This window comes from Nycticebus coucang, chromosome 11 (genome assembly GCF_027406575.1).
Source record: "Nycticebus coucang isolate mNycCou1 chromosome 11, mNycCou1.pri, whole genome shotgun sequence".
Lineage (NCBI taxonomy): Eukaryota > Metazoa > Chordata > Mammalia > Primates > Lorisidae > Nycticebus > Nycticebus coucang.
The window spans coordinates 108,053,436-108,074,969 of record NC_069790.1 but is presented as its reverse complement, the minus strand read 5'-3'; positions in this window follow the sequence as shown (position 1 = coordinate 108,074,969).

Sequence of the window (21,534 nt, the reverse complement as noted above, 5' to 3'; positions counted from 1 at the left end):
GGTCAGAAAGTACAAACTTCAATCTGGTCCTTTCTAAAGGGAGATCTAATTACCCAGCTGGCACTAGAGAATACAAACACTTTTGCTCTGGACAGTGCTTATCTGTTTTTTGCAAGTACATCACTTTGGAAAGCTACTTGCTCAGCTAATCTGTAACTGTCATGGAAATGTAATTTTCCCCTTCTCCAAACCAATAACAGGCACCTGGTAAGACTGTCTTATGCACCATGCATTCAAGTCTAACCGTTTCCATGGAAACCTATAGAATCCTGTGTGCAAGGTTCCCAGCATATTGCGACATTTCCCTTTTCTTTATGCTGCTCTCTCTCTCCACTGCTTTATTGCCCTTGCATGCGATTACAGTGCTCGGCAACAACTCTGTAATAGACTTCCTTTCCATTCTTGCCCTTGTCAATGATTCATTCTTGCCATGTTACAGGCCTGAGACTTGGGCTTATTCAGATGCTCAGCCTCCTCAGTACATAGTTCAGAGCCTTGGAGTTAGTTACTGGGCACTCAAACCATATCCATTGAGTTGCACTGCATGAAGGATTTATTGCCTTAATTTTACTTTTGTAATATCTAAAACATGCTCATTAAAAATATCTTCAGCAGAATGACTAGAAAGATAAAAAGAGCCTGCTGACTGAATATACTGTTTTAATTGCTAATTTAGATATCTCCAAAGTAAACCTGTATCTTTAGCCCTCCTCTCTCTCATATCTTAAAAAATTTTTAAGCCTATGTAATTCAGAAAAGAATTAATATTCATTGAGCAACTATTAAATGTCATACATTTAATTTCCATTTCCTTGTGAATGAAATGTTATTGTCTATAATTGACGGAAGCTATACTCAAAGTCAGAGAATTAAATAAGTTTGTAGCGATCATTCGGCTAGTATATATGGGGTGCTTTTTGAACCGATTATGCCAGCTGTTCCCCTTATGTCCTTTTGATGGACTTCTAGGAATTTAAACCTTAGGATCTTCAATCTGAAAATAATACAGGACAATTATAATAATGTATCATGTCCTCATGAGTCAGACAACAAGAACTCACAGTTACGTAAAACATTGTCCAACAAGAAATATTTAAAGGCAATTGAGACAAAAATAAAACCACAAGTCACAATGAAAAAGCAGTTATAGAAAGTTCTATACATTACCTGTGTGTTTGGGGTGGGAGTGAAAATTCGAGATCATGGTTCAGATGATTGTGTCTAAAAACAAAGCCTCAAGCATGTACTGAAGATGGGAAGCTATCCAGACAGCTGTGATAAAAGGACAGAAGTCAGGAGAGTAATAACAGTCAGCTGAAAACTAGAAATGCATATCATCTTAGATATTTAGGCCAGGGAAGAACAGCTCTAAATGGTTCAAGTCTTAAAAGTCATCACTTAATTACAATAAAGAGTAAGCTGTATTTATAATGATTCTGAATTATTCCAAAAATAGACACTCTAAGTACAAAAATTGGGTAATAAAATACACAATTATTAAGTGGAAATAAAGATTTCAGTGACAGATTCCTTTCTTTCTCCATGTTTTGTCATCTATTTATTATGTCTGTAATAAAGGTTGTACATAGGAGTAGACACTGGGGCCGTAACCGTGAACAAACACCCCACATACACGATTTCTGCCACATAATGATTGGAATTCCAATAGAGAAAATAGATATTGAAGAATACATTACTAAAATAAATATAAAATTACAATAACTTCAGTAAGGGAAAAATGCAGGACGTTATGAGAGACTGTTAATTAGTTTGGGAGCATAGGGAATTTAAACTGAGACTTTAAGGATGTGTCAAATTTAAGAAAGCACAAACCATGGGGGAAAACTTTCAAGTAGAAGGAACAGTGTGTGTAAAGAATCTGAGTTTGGAAAGAGGGGGTGAAAACGTAGGTATGTAAAAAGCAAAATAAAGCCATCAAAAAGTGGGTAAAGACATGCACTTTTTCTTTCAAAAGAAAATATACAAATGGGCAATAAACATAAAAATATGCTCAACATCACTAATCATCAGGGAAATGCAAATCAAAACCACAGAGAGATACTACCTTATCCTTGTCTTAATTGCCATCATTAAAAACTTAAAAAGAACACATGTTGGTGCACATATAATGAAAAATGAATGCTTATACAATGTTGGTGGGAAGTGAAGTAGCATCACGTCTATGGAAAACAGTATGGAGATTTCTCAAAGAACTAAAAACCTACTATTCAGTGCAGCAATCCCACTACAAGGAGTCTGGCCAAAAGAAAAGAAGCCATTTTGTAAAAAAGACATCAGCACCCAAATGTTTATTGTACTACAAATCACAATTGCAAAGATGTGGAATCAACCTAAGTGCCCCTCAGTTCATTAAGTGGATAAAACAATGTGATATATGTATAAAGGAGTGCTACTTAGCCATAAAAAAGAATGAAATAATGTGTTTTGAGGAACTTAGATGAGACTGGAGATCATTATGCTAAGTGAAGTATTTCAGGAATGGAAAAACAAATGCCTCATGTTCTCTCTTAATAAATGGGAGCTAAGTGAGGAGTATATATATATAGAGAGAGATATATGGTCATAAAGTGGGGTAGTGAACAGGGAAAACTAGGATTGAGGAACCTTGGGAAAGGGGAAGGTATAAAAATCTATCTATGGTTACAATGCACACTACTCTAGTTACATTAGGGTAAAAGCCCTGATTTCAGCTTTGTATAATTTATCCATGTAACAACAAATCTCTTATACCCCATAAATACATTAAAATAAGAAAATAAAGTGATATGAAATACCAAATTTAATCTTAGCCAAAAAGTAGTGATGGAGTGATATATGAAATAAAACGTACCTTCTCCATATTCTTGCAAAAAAGTAAGTTGATATTATGAATTGATGCTATTATTTATGTTGCCTAAATGCAATTAAACCTATTTTAACTAAGCAAAACATCTCAAGAAGGGCCAATGATACAAACCATTGTAATCTAGAAAAATTAAGATTCTACAAAAAGAAGATTTAAGTGGAGAATGCCTCTGGAGTATTTTCTGGTCTTCCTCTGCCCTGGGTTCGGAAGTGCAGCATAAACGCATGTGTTTCACAGACTGAATGTTTATCTTCAAGTAAGGTGACACACGCTCCTCTAGAAACTCTAAAGGTTTCTGTTATTTCCATTTTACCCAGAATCGTTTTGATTTTTTAAAATTTCAGATTAATATGAGGGTACAAATGTCTAGGTTACAATGTTTTCGTTTCTAAGGTAAAGTTCAAGCTGTAGTTGAGCCCTTCACCCAGAGGGCGTGCTGAACACTTTCCCACTGTGCACATTAGGTGAGAACAAGCCAATCACCCTCCCTTCTCCTCTTTCCTCCCCCTCACGAAACTACACTTGTTTTTTTCTTTCATGTGGTGGTGTAGTTGTTTATATGTTGGTTTCATATTACTAATGAGTACATTGGATACTTTCTTTTCCAAGCTTGTCATACTTTACTAAGAAGAATATTTTTGTTCCATCCTGGTAAATATGAAAGCTGTAAAGTCTCCATCTTCATCTGGCTGAATAGTATAGAGTTCATCTCCAGGTTCTCTATTCTATTCCATAGATCTGTATCTTTATTTTTGTGCCAGTACCATGCTGTTTTGATTACTGTCAAATGGTAGTGTAACCTGAAGTCTGGTAACGTGATGCCTCCAGATTTGTTGTGATTCTTCCTGGCATCATATGAAAGTAATTTTTGCTCAATTTCATCAAAGTATGAAAATTGATGAACTTTTAACAAATGAATTTCAATTTATACATAAAAATATAACAGTTTATGCAGGTGAAGCTTATCCCAGTTATTTAAGTTTGATTAAATGATTAAATATACAAATATCAGGCATTACAAATCACCATATTAACAAATTAAAGAGTATTAAAATATGATTCCCTTTCCCAGATAAAACAATTATGAAAAATCTACACCTAATATTGTACTAACTGGAGAACTACCACTTTCCTTTTAAGATTAGGAACAAGACAAAATTTCAATTCTTACTTTTTTCTGTTCCTTATTATAGTAGAGTTCTAGCCCGTAAAATTAGGTGATAAAAGGAAATAAAAGACATCTGCATTGGAAAGTCAAAAAGGTAAAACACCTCTATTCATTGCCGACATAATTTTTTACAGAGAAATCTGATAGAATATGAAAAAAAATATGTGCTATGAAGTTCATCAAGGATGCAAGATATAAAATTAATATATAAAAATCAATAGTATTTATATATACTACCAACTAAATTTGGGGATTTAAATAAAAACAACCTTCAAAATAATAGAAAATGTAATACACTTAGTGATCAAACACAAAATATGAAAAATGTTTGCACAGAACACTACAGTGCACTGCCAAGAAATTAGAAATGATCTTATAAAAAGGAGAGATGGTCATGTTCATGAATGAGAAGACTTAATTATTATTAACTTACAAATTATTTTCATATTGATATATATAGATTCAACTCAATATTAAGCAAAATTCCAGAAGACTACTCTTTTTGGTAGAAATTCACATAGGAATACAACTTAGAAGACCAGAAATATTTTTGTAAAAATTGAAAACCAATTAAAGGACGAATATTTGCTTTCAAGACTTGCAAGAGATTTGTTGTTACATGGATAAATTATACAAAGCTGAAGTCAGGGCTTTTACCCTACTGTCACTAGAAAAGTGTACATTGTAATCATAGATAGATTTTTATCCCTTCCCCCCTTTCCCAAGCTTCCTGATTCCTAGTTTTTGCTGTTCATTACCCCACTTTATGACCATATGTATACTCCTCATTTAGCTCCCATTTATAAGGGAGAACATGAGATATTTGTTTTTCCATTGTTGAAATACTCACTTAGAATAATATAAAGCCATAGCCAACAGCATCATTTGTTATTGGTGCAAAAATAGAACAATAGAAACAGAAAACAAAATAGACAGCCCAGAAATAAATCCATGTATACATGGACAACTGATTTACAGCAAAGGTGTCAAGATAATCCAGTAAAAAAATGAATATTATTTCTATAAATATTATTAGGATAACTAGATACACTTTTTAAAAATAATTTCTATTCACACTTCTTACTATACATCAATCCAAATTGAGTCATAGATGTAATTGTAAAATTTAAAACAACAAAACATATAAAGAAAGTATAAGACAAAAAACCTACTGGATTAGAAAACATTTTGCTAGATATAACTCTCAAAATACACCATATAAAAGAACAAAGGACAAATTCACAAAAATTAAACTCTATGTCTCTTCAAAGAACACTATCATGAGAATATAAATACATTCAAGACAAGGAGAAAGTATTTGCTATCATAGAATTGATAATGGGCTTATATTCAAGATATAGAAAGGCTTCTCAAAAGTCAAAACTAGACTTCCACTTTGGGGAATATGCAGTAGACAAACCTTTTCTCATTCCTCCCACTAGGCACAACTAGCAGTCTAGAGACTATGTGAAAAACAAACATTACAGGACCCTAAAATCTGGAGAGAAATAGGCAGACCAGCTATGGAATTTGGAACCTGAGGAATTATTGTGAGTTCCTTGGGTTTTCTTTTTAATTCAAATAATCCAGATTGATGGTGAGAGACAACCTCTCCCTGCTTCTTCACTATGTTTGCAGAGACCATGTGGGGACCCTGAAATTCTACCCGTACCTGTACCTGGTAGTAACAAGGCACCACAACCTCCTCCTTCTCATCAGTGTGTGTCAGAGCAGAGTAAATAGTTATGCCCCACTTAGTGGCAACAAGGCCACATCCCCTAAGAGCTGTCAGCAGAGACCACCGGGAGAGATGGGACTCAACCTATCTGGTGGTGATGAAGTATCCTTACCTTTCCTTGCAGGAAGGGTATCAGAAGAGGCCTAATAGACAGTTGATACTTTTACCACTTCCCAGCAATAGCAAGGATAGCCCCATGGGATTAGTGGAAGCCAGGTGGGAAGAGTAATAAGGGGCTCCCTCCTAGGCAAGTTGGTATAAGTAGAAATCAAGAGTGAAGCCCCAACTCTCCCCTACCCAGAAGTAACAAAGAGCCCCCTTCACCCTAGGTGTCAAAGAAGTCTGCCTGGGGGATAGAAGTCCAGTTTTCCTCTTCACCTCTGTTGACACCTAAGGTCAGGACAATCTTGAACTGAATGAAAATAGAACAATATTTAACTAAAACCCAATGTCTTAGAACATCATATTTGCAATGTCCAGATACAAATTGAGAATTACTTGTTATACCATGAACCAGGGAAATTACAAATGGAATGAGAAGAGGTAATCAACAGATACCATCCCTGAAATGACAAAGATGTTAGATTTGCCTAACAGGAATTTTAAAGCATCCATCACAAAAGCGTTCAATAATCAATTATGAACATACTTAAAACAAATGAAGAAAACAGAGAAAGTCTCAGAAAAAAATAAAAAATACATAAGTAAAAACTAAGTGGAAACGTTACAACTAAAAATGTCTAAAATTAAAAACTGACCATGTTGGACCTCCCACTTTTGCATGTGAGAATATAAAATGATGAAACTACGTTGGGGAATGTTTTGCCGGGTTCTAAAAAATTAAACATACACCAGCCATATAACCCAGCCATTCCCTTCCTAGGTATTTACCAAGACAAATAAAAATACATATCTATACCAAGATTTAAGCATGTCTGTTGCTAGGGGCTTTCTTTGTGCTAGCCAGTATTAGAAATAACACAAATATCCATCAACACATGAACGAAAAGACTGTAGTATGTCCATTCAGCGGAATACTACCCAGCAATAAAAACAATGCCAAGTCAAGGGGGCAGAGGTCAGTTCCAGCAACCAGGGACTGCAGAGTTCTCCTTGTACCCACGCAGGAACCAAAACAGTCGTCCAAAGCCTCCCGGGTCTGACTTTGTGTGCTCAGATCCCATCGCGATGTTGGGGAGGGATGCTTGGCTTCCAGACACCAGCTACAGCTTAGAAGAACCTCCTGTTGGTCTGTTCCCTCCTCATCCTGGTGGGGGCGTTATGAAGGCTGCAGCTGCAAAGCTAAGTCCTATGCTGAGGAGGCACAGTGCACCTGCGAGCTGGGGATGGCTTTACCTCCAGCCTGGCGCACAGAGACTGCACAGATCCCGGGAGGTCCCCATCGATTTGGAGCTGCAGAGCCCTCCCAAGTCGGCCACAGAGCCTGGAGGGTGAGCGTGGCGCCCCAGCACTCTACCCTGTGAATCTTTTCTGCGCGTGCTTTGGTATTATCAAATGACATTACCTGGTACCTTTTTATTTTTTTCACACTAAGAGTGCTGCGCCTCTTCGCTGTGGCTTCGCGACGTTCCATCTGAGAACAGCGGTTTGTGGTAGGCGGCTGATTCCTGCTGACTCTTCTTTCCTTGGGAGCTGCAGGTTCACTGGCTGCTTTGAATCTGCCTTTTCCCCCCAATTCCTGTCTCCTGATGGTATCTCCAGGATCAGTTCTTCCATTGACAGTGGCTGGACCTAAGCGCTTTCCTGCCGGCAGCCAGGGGAACTGGGGTGTAGACGCATACCTGCCCCTGCTTGGTGTGGACTTCCGAGACCAGCTGCACAGACTGGCCGCGGCAGCACCTGCTTTGGGGTGGGGCCGGCAGTGGGGCGCAGGCATGGGAGGTCTCGCATGGCTCTGCTGTGGGTCGCTGCGTCATGCGCACCTTTGGGACACCCTCTAGAATACAAAATTTAACCAAATAAATTCAGTACTACATTATTAGGGGGATTAACAAAATGACTGAGGAGAAACAAATGAGCCTTCGTGGAGCACAGTCTTAATATTTCTTGACCTCATTGAGGTTTGCCCCTTCGCTGAGGGTGCCAGTGTTCTGGTGTCCACTTAAACGTCTAAGAAAGGATTCTGAGCCTGATTGCTGGCAAAGTATCAGTGAAGCAGATGGGATTCCAGCAATCTGTTTGGATCCTGTTTGGGGCTACAGGTACTTACCCTCTTCCCCACATGGAAGTTGCAGGACATTCCTGCCTCCAGCCTGACTTTCTTCTCACATCCTCCTCCCCACAAATAAAAACATTAGTCCACACACATCCGTTCTGGCTAGAAGACAGCAGCAGATAACTACCCCGTTTCCCCGAAAATAAGACAGTGTCTTATTTTAAGGTGTGCTCCCAAAGATAGGCTAGGTCTTATTTTCAGGGGGCGTCTTATCTTTCCTGCAAGAAGGTCTTATTTTCGGAGGATGTCTTATTTTCGGGGAAACAGGGTAACAGCCAATCAAGAGACACCCAAATTACATCTTCTCAGGGTTCTTTACTGTTGTTATTGCTCTTCCTAGTTTATCAAAGTTATTATTTCCTGCTGGTAAATTTGGATATACAATGTACAATCACCACTTAGTTGTCCACCATATGGATGCAGCCTGGGTGGTCAGCCAGATAAATCTATTTTCCAGATAGCATTTCTGAGGCTGATCAATAACAAGATGCTTTCAAATGGTGCCAACTTCTCCAGGGCAGGTCCGGGTATTGAATAGGCTATGTTCACTGTTGCTGGAAATTTTTGGATAAGCAACCCTAGTGTTTGATTCAGAGGATCTATAGGCTACATCTTGTTAATATTCACAATTATTATCTATCCTCCCATTTCTATCTAGACTGGAAGCCTATTATATAGCTGCCATATTCAAACATCATTTTACCACCCTCTTTTATTGGATCCTTCTTTTTTGCACACACACTCCCACCTTTCTGGTTTTGTAAATGTACCCTTTAGTGTCTTCCTGAGGAGAGAGTCATGGGAAGAGAATATTATAAATATCTACATGTCTAAAAATAACTTTATTGTGTCTACCCACTGTCTGTGACTAGTCATTTGATTAGGAATAGAAATCTGGAATGAAAGTAATTTTCTTTCAGATTGTTTAAGATACAGACCTACTACCCTTAAAAGATATAGTCAACCACCATGTTTTTTAAAAATATTTTTCATCATCTTTTTCAATCTATTTTTATTTTTTCCAAACCATTACCTGTAGGTGTAGGATATGTTTATTTCTAAATATTATCCCTACATGTAGGTAATAGTTCAAAGTATATATTTTTATAAGACTCATAACAAAAAAGAGTATTCTATTCTATTCCTTCCTACCCAATTCTTACTCTCCACAGTGAACTACTTCCAATTCTTCTAGATGTTTCTCTTGGTATTTGTAGAAACATGCCTCTGCTGGGACTGTTGTAGGATTTCTGAGGAGTCTCAGGATTCCTTGGTGTCCATAAGGAACAGAGAAAGTGTTCAGTGGGGAGAGGATTATTGTAGTCATGGTGGCCCATCAGACGTTGCCAAGGGAGTGAATTCCAATGCTTCTCAGCTACTATCTAAAGAACAAGCTTCTACATCTACATTAGTTGGTAGAGAAGTGGAAGAGGAAGAATAAAACAAATATACCTATACTGATTTACTGCAATATGCTGGACACTGACTTCTACAAACAACAGAAAAGAACATCCTAGAAATACTCAAAATTACATGTGTAGATACCTGTCTTTAGTAAATACAACAGTAGCAATAACAAACCTCTCTTCTTTACTTCCCCAATATTACTTCCAAAGTTATTTCCTGCTGGTAAATATGGATATACGATTTTCTTTTTAAACACCACTTAGTTCTCTGCCATATGGATGCAGCCTGGGTGGTCAGCAGATAAATCTGTTTTACTTTCCAGACAATGTTTCTGAGGCTGATCAATAATGTAGATGTTTTCTAATGGTGCCAACATAGTTCCTCTGGACTTTACACCACTACCTACACGGTTTTACTCATTTTTATGACTAAATTAGGCTCAATAATTCCCTTTCCTGCCCTACCATGTTATTATATCATTAGTGAGCACACACTAACTGGTTTTCTTCCAAGTACGTGCAAGCCAATCATATTTCTGGAATCCAAGCTATACAAAGAATCAGCTGTTTATCTTGTATGATGTCACAAAGACACTGGTTGCTATTAAATTTCCCTGTGTATATTTTTCATTACTTTTGCTTTTTGCGTGTGTATAATCTTTTCTTCATTTGTTTTATGGTCATTTTTACCAAAGTATTGCTTTATCATACATTTATACACATATTTTTTTACTTTTCCTGTCTACATGTTATCTCTTAATGTCTTGAAGTGAAAAATGTGAATTTAGAAGTCTTTTTTTCTATGTTCTCAATATAGTTAGCCAACCTTTTGGCTAAATGAATATTTGCTGTTTATATTTAAATATCACGTAGCTTTCAGCTTCTCTGGTTAATTACGCCAGTTTCAAGTCTTAGATCTTTTTATTTTACCTTCCCATCTTCCCAAGAATACAAGTTTGTACATCTTCCCAAAGAATACAAGTTTGTACAGTTACAACCGTAACTAGTGATATGGACTAGGCATTTATCACAGGGATGTGATCTCAGGAGGTTGTGAGAGTTGTTGAAGATGTCTACAGAAAGCTATTGGCTGTCTGCATCTTGTGGCCATGCTAAATCACTGAAGTTCAGAAGGTTTTGCAGTTTGAAGAAATATTGAATGAGAAGCAGAAGGAAGTCAGGACCAACTACAACTAAAAGGAGAACGTATAACCTGTAAGAACAAACCGGATCTCATAAAGACAGACTGAAATGTGGTTGTGACTCAAATCACCTTCTGCCTCAATGACCCGTCACACACAAAGTACTTGGCACCTTGTGGCACATGTAACAGAAGTGACTGACCCAGGACTTAGAGAATTTCAAGAAAGAAACCTGGCAGAAACTGGTAAGCTGTGGCCCAGCTGCTAAGAGTAGCTGGCGGACCAGTGGCAACATATATCACTTGGACTTGATGCCCTACAGTGACAAACTCTGGCTTAGGACTACAGAGGGAAAGGAATTCTAGGACACATCCTTCCAACATAGCTTTCTTGACAGAACAAAACCACAGACAATTCAGACCAATAAAAAAACCATTTCTGGATTCAAGAAACAAAAACACACTGTAGCAAGAAAAGTAAATTCAAATAACTTATTTATACCAAGTTTTCAGAATCAATGTGTACTTGCACCTCCTGTACATCTGACTTCAGCCCATTCACTTTTCAGGGCTCAATAGCGACATATGGCTAGTGGGAACTACGATAAACAGCCCATGGAAGGATTTATCAAAAAAATTAAAAACTTTAGAAAAATAAAACTGCAGATTTTAAAAATTCAAGAGAATATTTATAAGTTTTACATGTGGAACTCTCCCAGAGAATGGAGCAAAATGACAGAGAGTAAAAAAGGGAGAAATAAGTCATTTATAGAATTAAGCCGAATCCAAAGAAAAGAATTTCCGGAAAGAGAATAGAGAAAGTTGGGAAGAAGAAACTTTGTTCTACAGAGACAAGGCGCCAATGACAACAATCATAAGGTTTAATGACTTAGTTCCTCTGCAGAGGCAGGGAGCCGTGAGTATAAGAAATCTGAGAAACTACAGAATACGACGTTACTCTCATTTAGTGTAACCTCATAAAACATCAAAGAGTCATAACTTTTCCAGCTTCTCACTTGGTCCAGAACGTGTATTCCTCTGGTGTGGATACTCCCCTCTAAAAAGACTGATATCATAATAGTAAATAAAATTAATTCAAATGTGAGAATCATGGTTATGTTTGGAACCAGCCATGTAAGAGCAGACTACAGCAATTAAATTCAGGAATTGAGGAAACTATAGGCAGTCAGGGTCCCTCGGGTAAGCCCATTAGAACCTTTATTCTGAATCTTAGTATTTTAGGAACCTTGCTCTTTACTAACCCTGACATCTCTTAGAATTTCTGCCACTTGCTACATTTCATGTATTTCATAACAAGAACTCAGTTTTGGTTCTAGGGCTCTTGAAATATATCCCTTTTTAGAAAAAATTCAGATTAATAAGAGGGTACAAATGATTAAGTTACATTGTTTGTGTTTGTTAGGTAAAGGTCAAGTGGTAGTGGAGCCCTTCACCCAAGGGGTGTGCTGAAGTATGTTCTTTGTTGGTGGTATTTTTTTCAGGCTAAATTCGGAACAGTTTTCTTCTGTCAATTCCTTGGGGCTCCATCACCATGCCCAGGGAACCGGGCCTCGCCTATTCTCAGAGCACACGATTCTCACTTCAAGAATTTAACTTCTTCAGTTGTTAAATTAGGCAATTAGTTAGATATGAGCAGGGCAGGTGGCTGATACAGCTAGGTTATTTAGGCAATTTTGGAATGTCTTAAGTCAGAAGGGCCTGAAGTGTCACGCTAAGTTGTCACACTAAGTTAACATGTGAATGGGGCTGATTGAGACCTGACAAGTGGATTCCCCTGAAATAAAAACTAGTCAATATCCCAAAGACTTTCTAACCCGGGCAGACAACTCAGGGTAAAGTGCCTAGTCGGGAGAATGTCTACTGGTCTATCCCTGTGTGGGGAAATCAGCAGTGTAGTCAGCTGAGATCGTCAACTAGTAGCTTAGGCTGGAGAAGCTGAGATGTCTGTCTGAGATGAGACCTTCACTCCCTTCTCTTCAAATGTTCCATTACCCTATCTTCCTGTTTACCTTTTACCCAACCTTCCTGGAGGCTGCAATCTCCCCTCTCTCATTCTTAATCTGGACTGCTGTCTACTGACTGCTGTGCACCCTTGCACTATACTCTGTTATGTTCCCAATAAAAAAATTCCAGGAAAAAGGATAGGTGCTGCATAGTTTTCAGGCTGCCACCAGGCACCTGACCGTGCCCTTATAGGCTCCCAGATGTGATGCACTAAGTTTGCTGTAAGTTTCATGATTTCTGCAGCACCAGCTCCCTTGCTGACAACTCTTCAGGTTGGAGTCCACTAGATGCCCAACATTCATTCATTCATTACTAGAATTTTATGTGAACTCTTGATATTGAGAGTTATATGTCAGAATTAGGATATGTAACTCATAAATTCCATGTCTATATTCTACGGTGTGTCATATATATTAATGGCTGCCAAATGCTAGACCTTGGTCAACTAAAACAAATATATCAAGGGTTTTAAGGGAAATGTGAAAAATAATGATATTTCATTTTCCATAAATTAAATTCATGAAATTTAAAATTCTGAAATCATATCTTTAACAATGTTACAAATTTTTCATTGGTTTCATGAGATGATAGAAGTGGTAGTTGGTTATATTTTTATTTGAAATTATCTTCTGTAACCAAATAAAAATTTGACTGCCAAAAGAGAAAAATTAATTAGCCACCCTCTACTATATATTATTCTGCAATTATTGAATTGAAAATCCCAGTGACAGTTGATCCAACTTGCCATGCCAGGAAGAGTCATCTCCCCTGGTATATTACATTGCAAAGCTGACTGTATTTCTTTGTAAAACTACATTAATTCATCTTAAATAGAAATCAAAATTGGAAATTCAATTGATTGGAAAAGGATTTTGATGGAATTTCCAATTTTTTAGCTTAAAAATCTATCAAACTTTCTATGTTAATTCAAAGATTGCATCTTGTCTCACACGTAATATGTGTGGAAGGTAAGGAGAACCACATAGGAACCCAGCTGTTAACATCTGGCACTGCCTCTTTACCAGCCTTAATTCATGACTCTCTTTCCCAAACTCATGAAACAGCAACAGCGTGAGATACCTTTCATGTACTTAAACATGCTAATGTCTGTCTAACTCAAGTCTTTACAGGGTTATTTAATTCTTATAAAAAAACCATATTTATTTTCCAATATTGTATGCACACCTTATGCAGCTCACCTGTTTCATGGTAGGCAATATCTTAAGTTCTTCATAGATGAAAAAATGAATTTGTGTTATATGTCAATAGATAAGTGAAACAACAGATTAGAGGAAAAGTAAGAATGACATTTCAACAGTTTAATATAGGAAGAGATGAAATTATAGTGTTATTTTCCTGTATAAAGAAGGACACCAGGTATTATTTACTCGACCGAGATAGCTATGGCCATATTTAGGTTCTTGGAAGGTATCTCAGCAGATGAACAAATTTTTCTTCCATATTTCAGATTCTGCCTGGAACCCTTATAGCTTGTTGGAATTTGTTTTAAGAATTCCAGTTTTCCAGCAGTGATTTTCCAAGCCTACAGTTTCTACTCACACACATTATAAATACTTTTAATGCCAAGCTCTAGCCCTGAGCTGGATGACAATTTTACATCTCTAATTCTGCGTCAGATGGAGGCATTTCACACGCCTGTGTGGCAGCAGTGGGTGTCCAAGCTGTTTAGCTTGCTGATCCTTCAGCATTTATTGTCTTATGGAAATTTTGAAAAGCATAAAAATGCTAAGAAAGCTAACCTTTAGGTCTAGCATGGTGATTTCTAACCCCAGATCTGACAATCATTCATGGGAAAGATTGCAGTATGAATTGCTAGAGGCTTTAAAAAGATTCAATATTTGATGAGTCTTTAAAACTTTTTCCTGGTTTCATGATGAGAAAGATGAGAGGGCATGGTTTCTGGGAGAAATTTCACAGCACCCCTAAAGTGCCGACACTTTAATTAGGACAATATTTCAAGAGCCAATGGATAAGACTACTAAATAAAGCCAGAGGGTAAGCTGGTGGAGGTGAGAAAGTCCTTGAAGGCACTTTAAGCTCTCTGGAGAATAAAGAAATGTGTGATATATATCATAGAAGAGAACATAATTAAATATAATTTATGCCTTCAGCTCTCAGTATAATCAAACATCATCTTATTTTTTTTCACTAATGGACTTATGTTTTGCTTTCAGTGATTGGGTTGACAACGCATTGCATCGCTTTACAGTGAAATGTTTAGCTTTCTTCTTTTTCACATGAATGCTTTTTCTACTGTGTCTTATGCTGAATTTAGATGTAGTCTCTAGGCAGGGCAGAAATGGACTGTTTGCTGTATCTGGACTAGCCTTCCTCTTTTCTTGCTGCTGCTTCGCCAGGCTAACTTTTTCATATTCTTTGGGTCTTGGCCGAAATCTCCTCCACAAAGTGTTTTTATGATTCAAGAATAGTGGAACTGCCATCCTACCCCAGAGTGCTGTAACCCCCGTGTTTCTCCATTTCCTGCCACTTGGTACATTGTTCCTTTCTATTTATTTCTGAGCTTCTATCAGGAAGCTAAAAGCCTGTATTTTGTGCTGATTATACGTTTTGGCTCCAGAGTGAAAATATACCTGTGTTGGTAGCTATGTAGCTAACTAGCACTGTCACCCTGGGAAGGTAATTTAATCTCTCTGGGCATTAATTACTTTTTAAATCTGTTAAATGGAAATGATAACAGTGACTGCTATGGCAATAACATGAGGTAGCGAACATAAAGAAGTTAGCATGATATTTGATCGAGTAAACTGCCCAAAGTGTTTTTGCTATTTTTAATATTATTATTTTCCATGATGACAAGGAATTGTATTTTCTATCTAGTGCCATGGTAGAAGCAAAAATAGTTAATAATTAAACTTTTTTTTTTTTTTGCTTCTTTGCCTATTCAGTAGGCATGAAAGTAATTGTATTTATTTTCTTTAAGAAAGTAATTTTGGGCGGTGCTTGTGGCTCAGTGGGTAAAGCACTGGCCCCATATACTGAGGGTAGTGGGTTCAAACCCAGCTCCGGTCAAACTGCAACAACAACAAAAATAGCCGGGCATTGTGGCGAGCACCTATAGTCCCAGCTACTCAGGAGGCTGAGGCAAGAGAATCGCCTAAGTCCGGGAGCTGGAGATTGGTGTGAGCTGTGATGCCACAGCACTCTATTGAGGGTGATAAAGTGAGACTGTGTCAAAAAAAAAAGAAAGAAAGACAAAGAAAAAAGAAAAGAAAAGAAAAGAAAGTAATTTTAAATTAAAAACAATCCCCAAAACTTGAAGAGAGAAAACAAAAAGAACTCTTCTCTTCTCCTAGTAAATGGGAAAGTAAAATAGCATCTTTAGTAATGTGAGACTGAAATTGAATAGATGTATTTTGTTCTAACCTCAGCATTACAAAGACCATTCTCACGAAAAAATTTGTAACAGAAAAGTCTTGCAGCAGAGGTCTGTTTTTAGGTCATTACAGTGGCCATATCTGTATTTTGTTTCAATTACTTGTGCGTTTTAAAATATCACATATACCCCGTTCAAATATGCAGATTGCATTTTCAAATATTCATTAGTTTAGATTTTTCATTTTCTGCTTTTGTTGCATGAATAAATCATCTCTCCTTACTATGAGAATCTGCTTGTCTATGAAAGGCAGGGTCTGCAGAGGTTCTGACAAGTCACACTACCTTTGAAATTGTTTATAAATCAGAGATTGCTCTCTCACTTTGGGTCTTCCTGTGGAAGTGTCATTCCCATTTGGGAGGAAAAGGATTTTCCAGCAACACAAAAGTAAAAAGAAAATAAAATTTCCTATAGCCTGCCCATGTTAGGATTTTAGATCCCCTATTGGTTATTACCTTAAGTCTCAAGCTTACCTTCTGGTTTTCAAAGTCATATTGATAGTGAAAATTATTGTACCTGGCATTTACATACTTCTTTGTGATTTACAAAATGTTTTAATAGCAACCAATTCATTTACCCCTGGTGCTGCCCAGTGAAGTTGAAGAAACACCAGCAGGGAGATGCAAACTTCATATTGACTACTGACTCTTTTGGAATGACTTTGAATGTATCACAATGTGGCCCAATTAAGCTCTGAAAATGTTGGTAAATTGTCGAAAGGCATATGTTGTTCACTGTAACACAGAGAATTCTACTTTGGGAGACTCACAGAAAGAACTTCCTACTACCACAATCTGGGAGATAACTGTATTTCTCTTAAGCGGTTTAATCATACAGATTCTGTACACTACAGAACTAGTTTGATGCTCTTTTATATATTTACTGATAACGTGATTAAATCCAATTTTGTCAAAAAACAATAGGGAAGGCTTGTGATTACATTAGCCTCATTCTTGACCACCTTATAGGAAGTGTGTTTCTGTGTTTTTTTTTTTTTTTATTCATCTACTTCCACTTTATGGTATCATACCGTATTTATGTGTCACTGTAACCTACTTTAAATTATTTTTAAGTAAAGCAAGGCATACATTATTAAAGTGTTTTCACATATAATATTCTATTTGATTCTTGTATGAATCCTTTGAAAAAAGCGTATTACTAACCCAATTTTAGTTAAAATATCCATCCATATTTCTCATTATTTCTCCCCAGACAGTTAGGTATTTTCTGTAAAATTTGAGGCTGACAAAGAGCTATGATTGAGATTCTGTGCTCTGCAACCCTGGATCCTGATTTGTATAATAGATCCCAAATGTGGGCTTATGCAGGCAGGCAGCCTGGAATCTGTGCCAGGACCGTGTCTCTCCAGCACTGATTAATTTCTGTGCCTAAAAGCCATGTGCTCATTGTGGATGATAAGCTTGTTGCACAAACACGAGCTAACCACACTGAGTAAGTCTGGCATTCGTTCCATGGAAACCCCAGTGAGAAGGATATTTGCCAAAAGGAAAAGAAAAATTCCTGCCAATTTAGGCATGAATGAAATGTTTTGAGGCATCTGTAGATTTTTACAGGCTAAAATGAAAAATAAAAAACATACATTTATAAAGCTGATTTGCAACTTACTCAGCCAGACTTGTCACACTGACGAATCCTGGATTCTAGACTTTGGAAGTTGCCTAGACATATCCTTAACAGCAGATGCCCATAAATACAAGTAACTGTAAAATCACTAAAAATCAAAACATGCCATTGTACTAATTCTGCTCAAGATACTTACATACAAAAGAAATAATGGCACGATTTTGTGGTGTACAAAAACGTGATTTCTGTATATGTAATTACAGAAGCCTGAAAATTGCCAAATCAGTCCTTTCTTTCTCCTCCTTAAAAAAAAAAAAAAATAAACAAAAAACAGCAAAGCAAGAAACTGGGAGAACAAAGTCTGTGAAGGAGCTTGAACGACCACGTGAGCAAAGCCATTGTAGATCACACGACCTCAACAATCACTCCGTTTTCATTTTCCTTTTTGTGTTAGTATAGGAAAAAAACCAGTATTTTTATTTATCAAAAAGAGTTATTTTCATATTTGTGGAAGAGAAGGGTGAAGTGAGGCCATGTGTATGTGGTCCACTTGGAAACAGAGTGTAGTGGGAAAGAAACCTGGGGATCTTTTACTGGATTCACCCACCTGGTGCAGAAGGTCTCCCTGCTGCTTCTCTGACAGATGGTGGCAGAGCCTGTGCTGGGAAACCCCAGCCCTGGGAAACTTAGCACGCGCCCACCGCCCCTGCCACTGTGAGGGTGGGGGCGTGTTCTTCCCTACACACCCTACTGCTACCTTCTTTTTCTGTATCCTTGCTCTTTGGAGCATCCTAGGCAAGACATTATTTCTACTGTATTACCATTCTTCACATACATGAGAGAGCATTCAAGCTTGTCCTACTATGATCCCAAGTTAAACTGCAGTGTTTTCCTCATTTATTCTGTATATGGCATTGCCTCCAAAACCTAGACTGATCACTCTCCTCTGGATAGAATTATGTCCATGTTTGCCTGAAAATGTAAATCCCGAGGGGTGGCTCAGTTCAAGCTGTGGTGGGACTATAACCCTCTGTTATGAAGTTATACCGTGGTCTGGATGAGAGCCCATTCATTTTGAACAATGACAGCACTATCACTTGCTTCTGTGAGAATTAAGTTACATAAACGCTCTACATTTCTAAATTTTTCCACTCAACATGATTTTATCCCAAAGTAGTTAGTTTTTAATAAGTCTTTGATGGGGAAATCACATGCTAAATATGATAAAATTTACCAGAATTGCATGTAAACCAAGCCTTTCCCTCAAATGCTTGATTTTTGCACTACAGAGACATTATCCAAGCTTTCTTGTAGATAGATCTTATTTGGATCATCTTTGCATGACCCAAACAATTCTGAGTAATGGGGGGATCTTGATTTGTACCTTATTTTCATGAGGCAGCAAGACCCCCCCACCCCTAATTATATACATTACATGTGCAACCAGGATATTGAGCAGGGATGCTAATATAAAGAATTTTATTTTCATCTTTCTTATGTTTTTAAAACTTTCTCTAAGAAATCCCTTTGATGTAATCCTTTACAACTACATTTGCAGCTTGTAGTCTTTCTTGCTATTTTTAGTTGAAAACACCTTCCTACCTAAATGCCATCATCTGTCCACTGGCTAGTGCCAGCAAGGCCTTATCCTGAGGCCTTGGTGTGAGCAGGACGTCTTCTCCCTCAATCCTTGGCTGGATTTGGTCTGTCTCTTCCTGTATCAGTACCTAACATCCCGTAGTATGGAGGGCCATTATTGGAAAGAGTTGAGGAGGGGTGACACTGTGTACATAATTTCCCATGGTTGCCATCCCTCTGCCTAATATGAATTGCCATTCCATCTTAGGAAGCAGGATTCGACACACTGACTCCTTCATAGAACATTATGCAGTTCCTTCATGCTGTGTGAAAGATCTCTGTCTGATCAAACTACTTTACCACTTCTTCCTCATAGATCCCAGCACTGGCAGAACATCCCAGACCCTCTTAGGCTTGCCCTTAGCTGACAGTCGGTCTTCCTGGTTGTATTCATGGTATGGCAAATTACTGCCCACTTAAATCATGGAAACCTCATCTATCCTTCATGTGATAAAGAACAAGCAAGTAGACTGCCTACTAATGCGTCATCTCTCTGCACAGCTTGTCTCTTCAGCTATCTTCTAGTCCTGCCCCTAAGGCCATTGAGCAAGTGTGTTGCCTGATAATAGGTCTACCCAGAGAATTAGATGCTACATCACCTTCTTGAAGACATACTGAATCTTGTAGACTTATAGCTGGAAGTCTCAAAGAATAATATTTTGAAATCTCTTTTCCTTGGCATTGGAAAGGGGAAAGACTCCTCTGTTCCCCACTGAGAAAGAAGAGAATTGTATCTTCCCACATTTATTGCAAATTTCATAAAGACTATGATCTGATGGCTCTCTTCTTTGCATTCGCCCTCTTGGCCACATGTAGAGTGAAAGAAGTTGATTGGTGGAAGGAAAGTTCTAATTATTAATCATGTGTGTGTGTGTGTGTGTGTGATGTCTCCATTAATCATGGGAATTTCTCTTGGGATTGTAAGGTAGGTGTCTCTTAATTTTCATCTGTTAGTGTTTCTTGATAATTCCATAGAAATATCAATATGGAAATGGAATTCAACCCAAATTTTCCTGGTTTCCTACTTTAATTTAGATTTCTCATAAGAATATTTTTACACCCTAGAAAGAAACATGTATATATAGATAAGGAAGTTAAATTTAACAAATATTTAACCTGAAATAATCAGTTTATCTTCTTGCTTAGAACAAGATGTTGTTTGGTGAAGGTCAGTTACAGAGTCGATTGAGCGTTACTTTACTTTGCGACACAAGTTCACACAAATACCAAATAATGTAGAGTATCATCTAATTCATAATAATTATTCATTTCTTTGTCTCAACCAAGCATATTTTCTCCAAGAAATGTCTGCATTCCATAAGAAATGAGGATTATTTACTTTTTAATATCACTGAATATATGGCATTTTTCGAAGAAACTTGGTATTTTCCTCCTCATCCAGCCTCAGTGGGTGAAGAAGAAGGCAGTCCATCTCATTCTGTTTTATACTGGTAAGCATTTAAAAAGCCAAAAAATGATGTTTTTAATAAGTTGGATAATAAAGAGTCATTCCTGATTTTTCTAGCAAGGCCTGGGGTGTTATGGATAATCAATTGGGCAATATCTTTCTGTTTCCACCATCTTTCTCAGAAATGTGTAATTTGATGGAACTTCCTTTGTAATTCAACTGCCATCATCAAAGTAGATGTGAAGATACTATCATATGACTTATTTGCATGAGAAGCAGAAGAAGCTTGTACTTATTGATGAAAGTCCAGCCTCTAGAGCTATGAGCATCTCATTTATTCCTGAGTTCTGAGCAGTCATGTTCACCTTTTTGTCTTCCAGGCTTGATTTCCTGAGAGGAACTGATAGGCCCTGCTCTGCCCTCCCATATTATTCATTTAAGCTATCCTGAGAAACTTGGCTGATCATCTGAGACTAGAAGCAGGTGTAGGCAGTTTGAAAACTGACTACAGGATTCTTGGTCTTTCTTAGCTCTCCAAACTCAAGGGTTCTCTAAAGTAAAAGAAACACCCACCCCATATGCCTTATTTCCCAAAATGGAAAAAATGGATTGGTTCTCTAAAGGGCTCCAAGAGTCTTCATAAAAATCTATGAAATCTAAGAGTTGTATACTTTCTATAATCCCTTGCTCCATACTTCTAATTAAGATCTCACCCTGGATTTTTGACATTTTAATCACGGTCCAAAGGAAAAGAATGGAATCTAGTGTTTGTGGCATCAAAACTCTCTCTTCCTCTTTTGACACTTTTTATTCTTATTTGCTGTGTTTGTAGATAGTATCTCTACTTGATGTCTACTAAAGGGAAATGAATACTCTTTTGGAACTATTTACTAAATTCCTCAACTTCAG